At 51.0% G+C, this 8,011-nt stretch overlaps 1 long non-coding RNA gene across 1 annotated transcript; it reads left to right on the forward strand.

The window, feature by feature from the left end:
• The first annotated feature begins 749 nt into the window (after positions 1 to 749).
• Positions 750 to 6,891, forward strand: LOC105062895 (uncharacterized). The gene is made up of 5 exons (XR_006722056.2): positions 750 to 1,419; positions 1,499 to 1,594; positions 3,921 to 4,054; positions 4,720 to 5,459; positions 5,602 to 6,891. It is a non-coding gene; the product is annotated as an uncharacterized LOC105062895 (long non-coding RNA).
• The last annotated feature ends 1,120 nt before the right edge of the window (positions 6,892 to 8,011 follow it).

The following is an 8,011-nucleotide window of genomic DNA, read 5'->3' on the forward strand; positions in this document are numbered from 1 at the left end:
GGTTGGAGCACTCAATCAGAGAATCAAATAGAAATGCATTTGGTTCCTGCTGGAGCCTGTTTTCTCCTGTGAAGTGATTCCCTGGCATAGTGATGGCCTGCCCTTAAGGTGATGGGAATTTTTACAGGAGCTAAAGAATATGAGGCCTCCTGCCTGGATACCTGACCAAAATAACAGCAGTTGTTCAGCAACAAGGGGCCACTAGTGGAGACGATGAGTGACACATTGTGGATCCTGGCAGCCTCCATCCCTCTTTCATCTGTGGGGTCTGCGATTCTGTTCGGCTGGTGGTTAGGCTGGTGGTTACTTACCCTGTGGTCCGAATGAAGTCCGAAGGAGAGTAGTCTGGTGAATAAGGGGGCGGGGCCGGGGCCGGGAGGGGCTGGCAGATACTGGGTCCGAGGGAGGATGGAGCTGTGAGGTGGGAGCCCACGGTGCTGGGTATTAAGAAGGGAGGGGCAGGTGAATAAAAAGGGCGGCGGAGGAGATGGGAGCAAGTGAGGCAAAGTGGAGGCCCACCAGCGAGGAGCACTGGCTGAGATGCAGGGTAGGGCTCGGGGGTCCGCGAGGCCGCAGAGGGGGTTGGCTGCTGGGGGCAGTGGTGCGTGTTGGGGAGAAGGGCTGAGATAGTCTGCTGGCAAGGACTGGTTGGGAATCTGGGGACTTGAGGACCGGGCGACGGGGGGGTGAGGATGGGGAGGCAGCTGACGGGGTTGAGGCTGACAGTCGTGGGGTGCGGGTGGCAGGGACAGGGCTGGCTGAGGCTGCAGGTCCCTGACGTCTTGACACTGACTCTCCCGCAGGGGCACCCGGGCCAGGCGAGGAGCCCATACGTGCCTCTGCCTCCAGGGGGAGGCCGGCTCCGCAGCCCGAACCCGAGGAGGCGCTGGGCCTGAGCCAACTGCCCCCGGAGCTGCTCCTGGCGGTGCTGAGCCTCCTGCCCCCGCGCACGCTGCTCGGCCGCTGCCGCCAGGTGTGCCGGCGCTGGCGCGCCCTGGTGGACGCCCCGGGCCTGTGGCTGAAGATCCTGGCCCGGGACCACCGCGCCCTGTGGCCGGTCGTCCGCAGCTGCCTGCCGCGCGCCGACGCCGCCAGTGCCTGCCTCCTGGGCCGCTTCTGCGCGCGCGGACCCATAGGACGCAATCTCTTTCAGAACCCCTAAGGGCACAGGTGGAGAACCCAGGAAGCAGATCGTCCTCAACAGAGTGGTGGGAGGATGCAGAGAGGCAGGGCTGCACCGGAACCCCATGGGACTTATTCCTGGGCTGGTGGGCAGAAAGGAACCTGGGCACAAACCTTTTTAACAGATGGCTTCCAGATGTGGACGATGCTGAGCGGTGGGGACGGCTGGGCAGAGGAGGAAAACTATGAGGTCCTGCCTGGGGCCCCTTCCCAGACCAGCTTCCCATCTACCTGCAGGTAAATGCCCCTACTCCCCAGGGGCCAGGGTGGTCGTGAGTCCTTACCTGTTCTCATCGCCTTTCTCCCTCTTTCATAGATGGTGTCACAAGAAGGAAACGTTGGACCTGGAGGCGGAGGGTCTGTGGCCGGAACTCCTGGATAGTGGCAAGGTTGAGATTCGTGTCTCTCACTGGTGAGTGGCGCTGCCCTTTCACAGGTGACTCCATTCAGGCCTCCTAACAACCCCTTAGGATAAAGCAGGTCAGGAAATGACTTAACCACCATCAGAGCTTTAGGAGTTGGCAGAGTGCCCTCCCTGAACCCCTCTCATAGCCCCCAAAGGGAACTGCATTGGAAGATGTCAGGTGAGGTCCAATACAGAGGACTTGGGCCCAACTTAGTCTTGTCTGTGGATGAGATGCTCCTTGCTTTAAGAGGGGACAATTCCAGATGGTTGGGTAAGAGTTCAGATTCTGGAGCCAGACCTCGCAAGTTCACACCCTGGCTTTGCAGCTTTGTGGCCTTGGGTCAGTCAATGTGCCTCAGTTTTCCCTATCATTAGCAGATGAATTTGCAATCAACCTCTCTTTGTAATTTAATCTTTTATCAAACTATTGTAGCATGTTTGTGTTACTTTGAGCAATGATGTACCATTTCATGGTAATAATCAGTGACTCCCAAATATTGCCAGACATTGCCCAGGACTGTATAAAGCTCCCGATGCCTAGGTCCCGCTGCATACCCATTAAATCAAAGTATCTGGGGTGAGGGAGCCAGGCATCAACATCTCTCAGAATTTTATAGCCAACTACTATAAGTTAGAGGGCACAATCCCAAGACTGCCTTTCAGTGGCCAGTGTAGGAGGTTCCTACAACCACCCTCAGGCTCAGTAATTGACTAGAAAGACATAGCACTCACTGAAAACTAGTATACATAATTTAGTTTATTACAGGGAAAAGATAAAGATGAAAATCAGCCAAGGGGAAGGTCACCGGATAGCATCCAAGGGAAGAATCCAATGCCAGACTTCCATTGCTCTCTTCTGCCCTTGGAGTCCGGACACAAGACTGTCCTGGCATCATGTGTGACATGTGCATGGGATACTGCCACCAGGGAAGCTCACCTGAGCTTTTATCGGGCTTTCTCATGTGTCTCAGCTCAGCCTCCAGTCAACTGACACTGTGTGATGCATCCCATGTCCTCTTGTTAGTCCTCCTGGAGTGGCTGGCGCCCATTATAAGACTACCCATGTGGATGCAGCCAATCGCTACCAAACCACATTGGCAGGCCATCCAGTATGACCCAAGGTCCCCAGGCAAACAGACATTCCTGTCACCATAATATTCCAAAGAAGCAGAGGGCAAAGGCCATACCTTTGGACCAGGCTAAATTCTTTTCTACAAAGTATCTTCAAGATTCCAGATGACTCCAATCTGGGGCAGTGTCTGTAAATTACTAGTAGCCAATAATTCAGTCCAAAAGAAAAAATGTTAACATTGAGAGCCTTATGGTCACAGAAAATTTAAAATTTTTAATGTATATTCTTTGTATGTGGTTGCCACCAAATAGTGTGAAAGGTAAATCCGAAGAACATGAAAATATATTAACATGAGAACAAAATTCTGTGGAGAATTAAAATAGACAGCTGAGAAGTGGAGTGATGTGAAGTGTCTGTAAAGTAGATACATGTTTGTGAATTTATACAACTCATTACTCTTAAATTTTTAATTTCTAACATCAAAGATGCACATTTCTTGGGAGTGCAACTGAATGAATTATTATAAAGTGAAGACATTCACCATACTAGCCCCCCCATCAACAACAGAAAATGCCAGAAAATCCCACCCTCAGCATCCCTCATGCCCCTTTCCCCATCACTACCAACCCAAGAGTAGCACAATTCTGAATTCTGTTACAGTAGATGAGTTTTGTCCATTTTTGTACTTAACATATATGGAGCCATACAGTATATAGTTTGTATCTGGTTTCTCTCAATAGCATGTAAGTTCACCCATAATTGCATGTAGCTGCAGCTACTTTACTGTCATGGCTGTATAATGTTCCATTATGTGAATATGCCATAATTTACCCATTTACCATTGACGGTCATTGGATGTTGTTTCTTTGAATGTCGCTGGGTATCCCATCATCGATTTGGATTCCCCTGGATCCTTTTAAAGGACTGATTAGAAAACTGTATCTCAGACATCATTGTTGTACACGTTGTACATCCTTTGCCACCAGTGAAACATGGATAAGAAATAATACGGGGAGGAGGTGCTGTAAAGAGCATTGCTCTAGGTCATCACTTCCGAAGCGGTTGTGCACGCAGACCAGCTGGGGAGCTGGTTTTGTGCAGATGGATTCATTGGGTGTGCAGTGGGGTCAGGCTCCCAGGTGACACTGGTACCAGTCCCAGGGACCACATATTGGATTTGCATACATGGGGAAGTCATTTGACACCCAAAGAAATAAATGGAGGTGGAAGTCCATCTTCAGGGTTTCCCTTCTCTCACAGGTGGGCAGACCGACAAGGCACTGACTGTATGTATCAACTAACCGTCCAGCTTCTAGATGCCAACAAGGCCGTCCTGGACCACATCTCTCCTGTCTTTTCCCATTCAGCAGCATAGAAACAGTGTCATCTTTGAGGTGAGTTTCTGACAGGAGTGAGGGGGAAGGTCGTTGGAGCCTATGATGAACTATTGCTGCATAACAAATTGCCCCCCAAATTTAGTGGCTTAATACCAACAGCAGTGATTCTATCACCTCTCCTGGTTTGAGTGGGGCTCTGCTGGGAGCTTCTCGCTCTGTTCTCTCACATAGTTGCATACAGAGACTGGCCGGAGCTGGGGGCAGGGTGGGTGCAGTGTGCACACAGCAGCTGGTGGTTGGCCAGCATCTCCTGGTTTAGTCTCAGAGCTTGGCCGTGGGATCTCTGTCCATGGTCTAGTTTGGGCTTCCTCACAGCATGGCGGCTTCAGGCCAGTCAGACTGCTTCCTGGGGGCTCAGGGCTCCCCCATGAGGGTTCTGGAGAAACCAGCAGAAGCTGCGTTGCCTTTCTGACCCAGCCTTGGAGGTCACTTGGTGAAAGTCACTCTACCACACTCTTGGTTACAAGCAAACCCGCCCAGATTCAAGGGGAGTGGGGATTAGACGCCACCTCTGGATGAGGAGTGGTCTGATTCTAGAAGTACAGGGGGCACTGGAGGTGCTGTCGCAGCCGTCTGTGGGAAATTCCACCTTCCAGAAGTCCCCAACCTCAGCTTTTGAGGGCAAGGCCATGGCATGATAGGACTTACCTCTTTGCCTACAGGTGAGCCATGTGTTCTCCAACCTCAAGACGGGCGTCCGCTTTGTGTCTCTTAAACACTGGATCTGGGACTTCGCCTTTTGGCCTGAGCAATGCGGAATCTATCTGCCCAACTCCAGTGTGATCGTGCAGGTCCGTCCGTCCTAGTCAAAGGACTGTCCTTGCAAAACCACCTGACTGTGCCTTCCAGGAGCTGCGACCATTGGCTGGCACATCTCGTTCGTTAATCAAGGGCTTATAGCTCCCTGGCATCCTGGGATCTCCTGGGTCCAGTTGAGGGTGCTACTGGGCCCTGTCTTCAGGTTCTGGAAGCTACTAGAAGAGTTCCTCCATCAGGTTTAACTGCTGCTGTTTCTCTAAGGCAGCCACCTGTTCTACTGAGTGGAGACCCCTGGGTGAGCACAGGGAAATGCTGAAACTGGAGAGGACTCCTCACCCTCCCTCCAAGGCCCTTCTGTTTCAGCTCCAGTCCCCTCTGCCCTTGTCTCCTCTGTTTCTGCTCAAGAGGCTTTATCGCTGCCTCCCGGGAAGCCTCCTCCTCTCTGACTGGAACCTCCTCCCTATGGCTGAGAGAATTCCAGCCCCCTTAGGTGGTGAACTTAACCTCCTGAGGTTTCAAGACTGGGACCAGGACTCACAGCTGAAAGTCACCTACCTCAAAACAAGTTTGGAGTCAGATGTTTCTGCCTACCCTGTGAAAAATGAAGTGGTCACCTGAGCCCAGCTGTACCCTAAATTATATGGTATACAAAGTTCTTTTATTACTTTGAAATTCTTTTGAAATATGGAGAGAGTAAATCAGCACTCTATCTGCCAATCATAGGTAATAAATATATTATTTTACCAAAAGTGTCTCAGATCGCTTTGTTTTTTGTTTTCCCTCAGATCTTTTAAATAGAAACACAGTGGTGCTGTCTTCCCTGACTACTGGGTTCAGAGCAAGGAGTGTCTCAGTTGCGGAGGGAAAACTCTACAGAGGAAAACAACAGTACAAGGTCTTCTCCAGTAGAAGGAATGCAAGAGGTAGACCCCTATTTCCCAAGGCCTAAGGAAAGCATCCCGGCAAAGATTATCAATCAGGTTTAAAAGCATTAGGCGGATGACAGATGTGGGTATAGTGTCACAGTGACACTACATTGTGACTTTCTGGTGTTTCTCCTGCTCCCCGAGGACCTGCCTGCCAGGGCATAGCCAGGCCTGGACTGGTCGGTTAGGGGGCCAGAAGCTGGGACTGGGGGCTCCCTCCTGGTCTCCAGCTCACTTGCTGGGGTGCCAACTGGGCAAACGAGCATCCTGCTACCAGTGCAACCCCGGTATTCGAGTTTGCGGACACAGAGGCCTCCTGCTGCTCACAGCTGTCCCAGCCCCAGAAGACCCTGCCTTCTCCAGGTAACAGCCTCCCGAGACAGCCAGGGTAGCAGGTCCCACATGTCTGGCCAGTCCTGGGTGCCCCACGCCTACCTGCTCTGCCCCCTACGAGGGGCAATGGAAGCAGGACCCAGGAAGATTTTGTCCCCACTTCTGACACCTCCTAGCTGGCCACCAGGTGAGAGCTGGGGCCAGCTGGGTCTGAGCAATGCAAATAAAATAGTAGGAATTAGCCCTGGGGCCCTTGGATGGCAAAGATGAGACCCTCGGCTCCCTGATTCCAGGAGGAGGAAGTCTCAGGAAAGCCCGAGCCAGGATGGAAGAGGAGAAATGGTTCTGGGAGCGCACACGTGACTGATGCCTGCCACCTCCTCAGTCTGAGGCCTTGCACAAGATCTCTCTGAGTCTCCCCTTGTTCCCCCTAAAAAAGGATCAGAGTGTCCATTGTTGGGAAGAGTAAATGAGATCATTTATGAAAAGTGCAGCACCAGGCCTGGTGTATCAAGTGCTTGAAAATGGTACCTCCCCTGGGGCCAGGGTACGTGGTGTTGCCTGGAGGCTACGAGACAAAACAGGTTCACATCCTTACTCTATGCCTTTGGACTCGACTTTCTGAGCCTCAGTTTCCCTCCTATTGAGTCCTGATTTTCTGACCCCTTCCCCACCAGCTTCTTCCACATTCATCCTGTCTCAGTAAAAAGTAGCGAAATCTTTTCTGTTCTTGGACCAGAAACCTTGGCGTCCCCCTGGACTTTTCTTGCTTCTCTCCCACCCCATCAAGAGCATCCTTACCCAGGAAGGGGTCCCCACCCTATGTAGCACTTTCCTGGAAATTCTCTAAGCCAGGGCTGTGGGCTCTCTGGGCACGGACCCCAACTTTAGATCAGGACCTAGGTGAGTCTCATCCTGTTTCTTGCCCAATTAAGGGGCTCTGCCTTTACCTCCACCACCAGCCCTGGTGCATGGGGTCAGCTGGAAGCCCAGAGGCACTCTAGGACTCTTGCCTTAATGGGGTCATCCTGGGGTCCCATGGTGAGTAGATTGGCGAGCTGATGGCTCCCACGGGCTGGCTGCCAGAAGAGCGCTGGCATACTGATTTGGGATGCCTTTCACTCGCTCAGCTGGACAAAGGACAAGTTCAGGGTTCTGGATCATTACCTGTCTGCCACCATCCCTTAGGCTGGAGCCTAGGAGGTGGGTCTGTCCATCAATTATCATCTCTCTGCTGCCTCCAGCCCATCGCACCCAAAGGCACAGTGGGAGTAGCACAGGAGCCTTTATCCATGCACCCCACCCCAGCCACCAGCAGCCAGGGCGCTCTCCCAACCCGCTCCCCACACTCTAGGCCAAGGGCCAAGTAAGCCTTTGCCTCTCTTCTCCAAGGGCTAATTTTTTAAAACCCTGTAAAGGAGGATTCGCTTGTATTACTTAAGCCAGGAAGAGACAGAAAAATACCATATGATACCACTTATACATAGAATCATATATATTAAAAAAAAAGAACACAAAAGAACTTATTTAGAAAACAGAGTCAGTCTCAGAGACATAGAAAACAAGCTTATGGTTACCGGCGTTGGGGATGGGTGGGACAGCTGGTGTGTAGGGATAAATTGGGAGTTTGGGATTTGCAGATACTAACTACCATACATAAAACTGATAAACAAGGTCCTACCATATAGCACAACGAACTATATTCAATATCTTGCAGTAATCTCTAATGAGAAAGAATATGGAAAGGAATATATATGTATAATTGATTGGCTATGATATTCACAAGAAATTTACACAACATTGTAAATCAATTATACTTCAATAAAAACTAAAAAAAAAAACTCCTGCTAATGCTTTCCTGCATTCTGTTAAAAATTGCATATGCGGTCATCATTAACAAAGCCCAGTCCACCCTTTGAGAGAATCACCGGAAGCT

Source organism: Camelus bactrianus, chromosome 9, assembly GCF_048773025.1.
Source record: "Camelus bactrianus isolate YW-2024 breed Bactrian camel chromosome 9, ASM4877302v1, whole genome shotgun sequence".
Lineage (NCBI taxonomy): Eukaryota > Metazoa > Chordata > Mammalia > Artiodactyla > Camelidae > Camelus > Camelus bactrianus.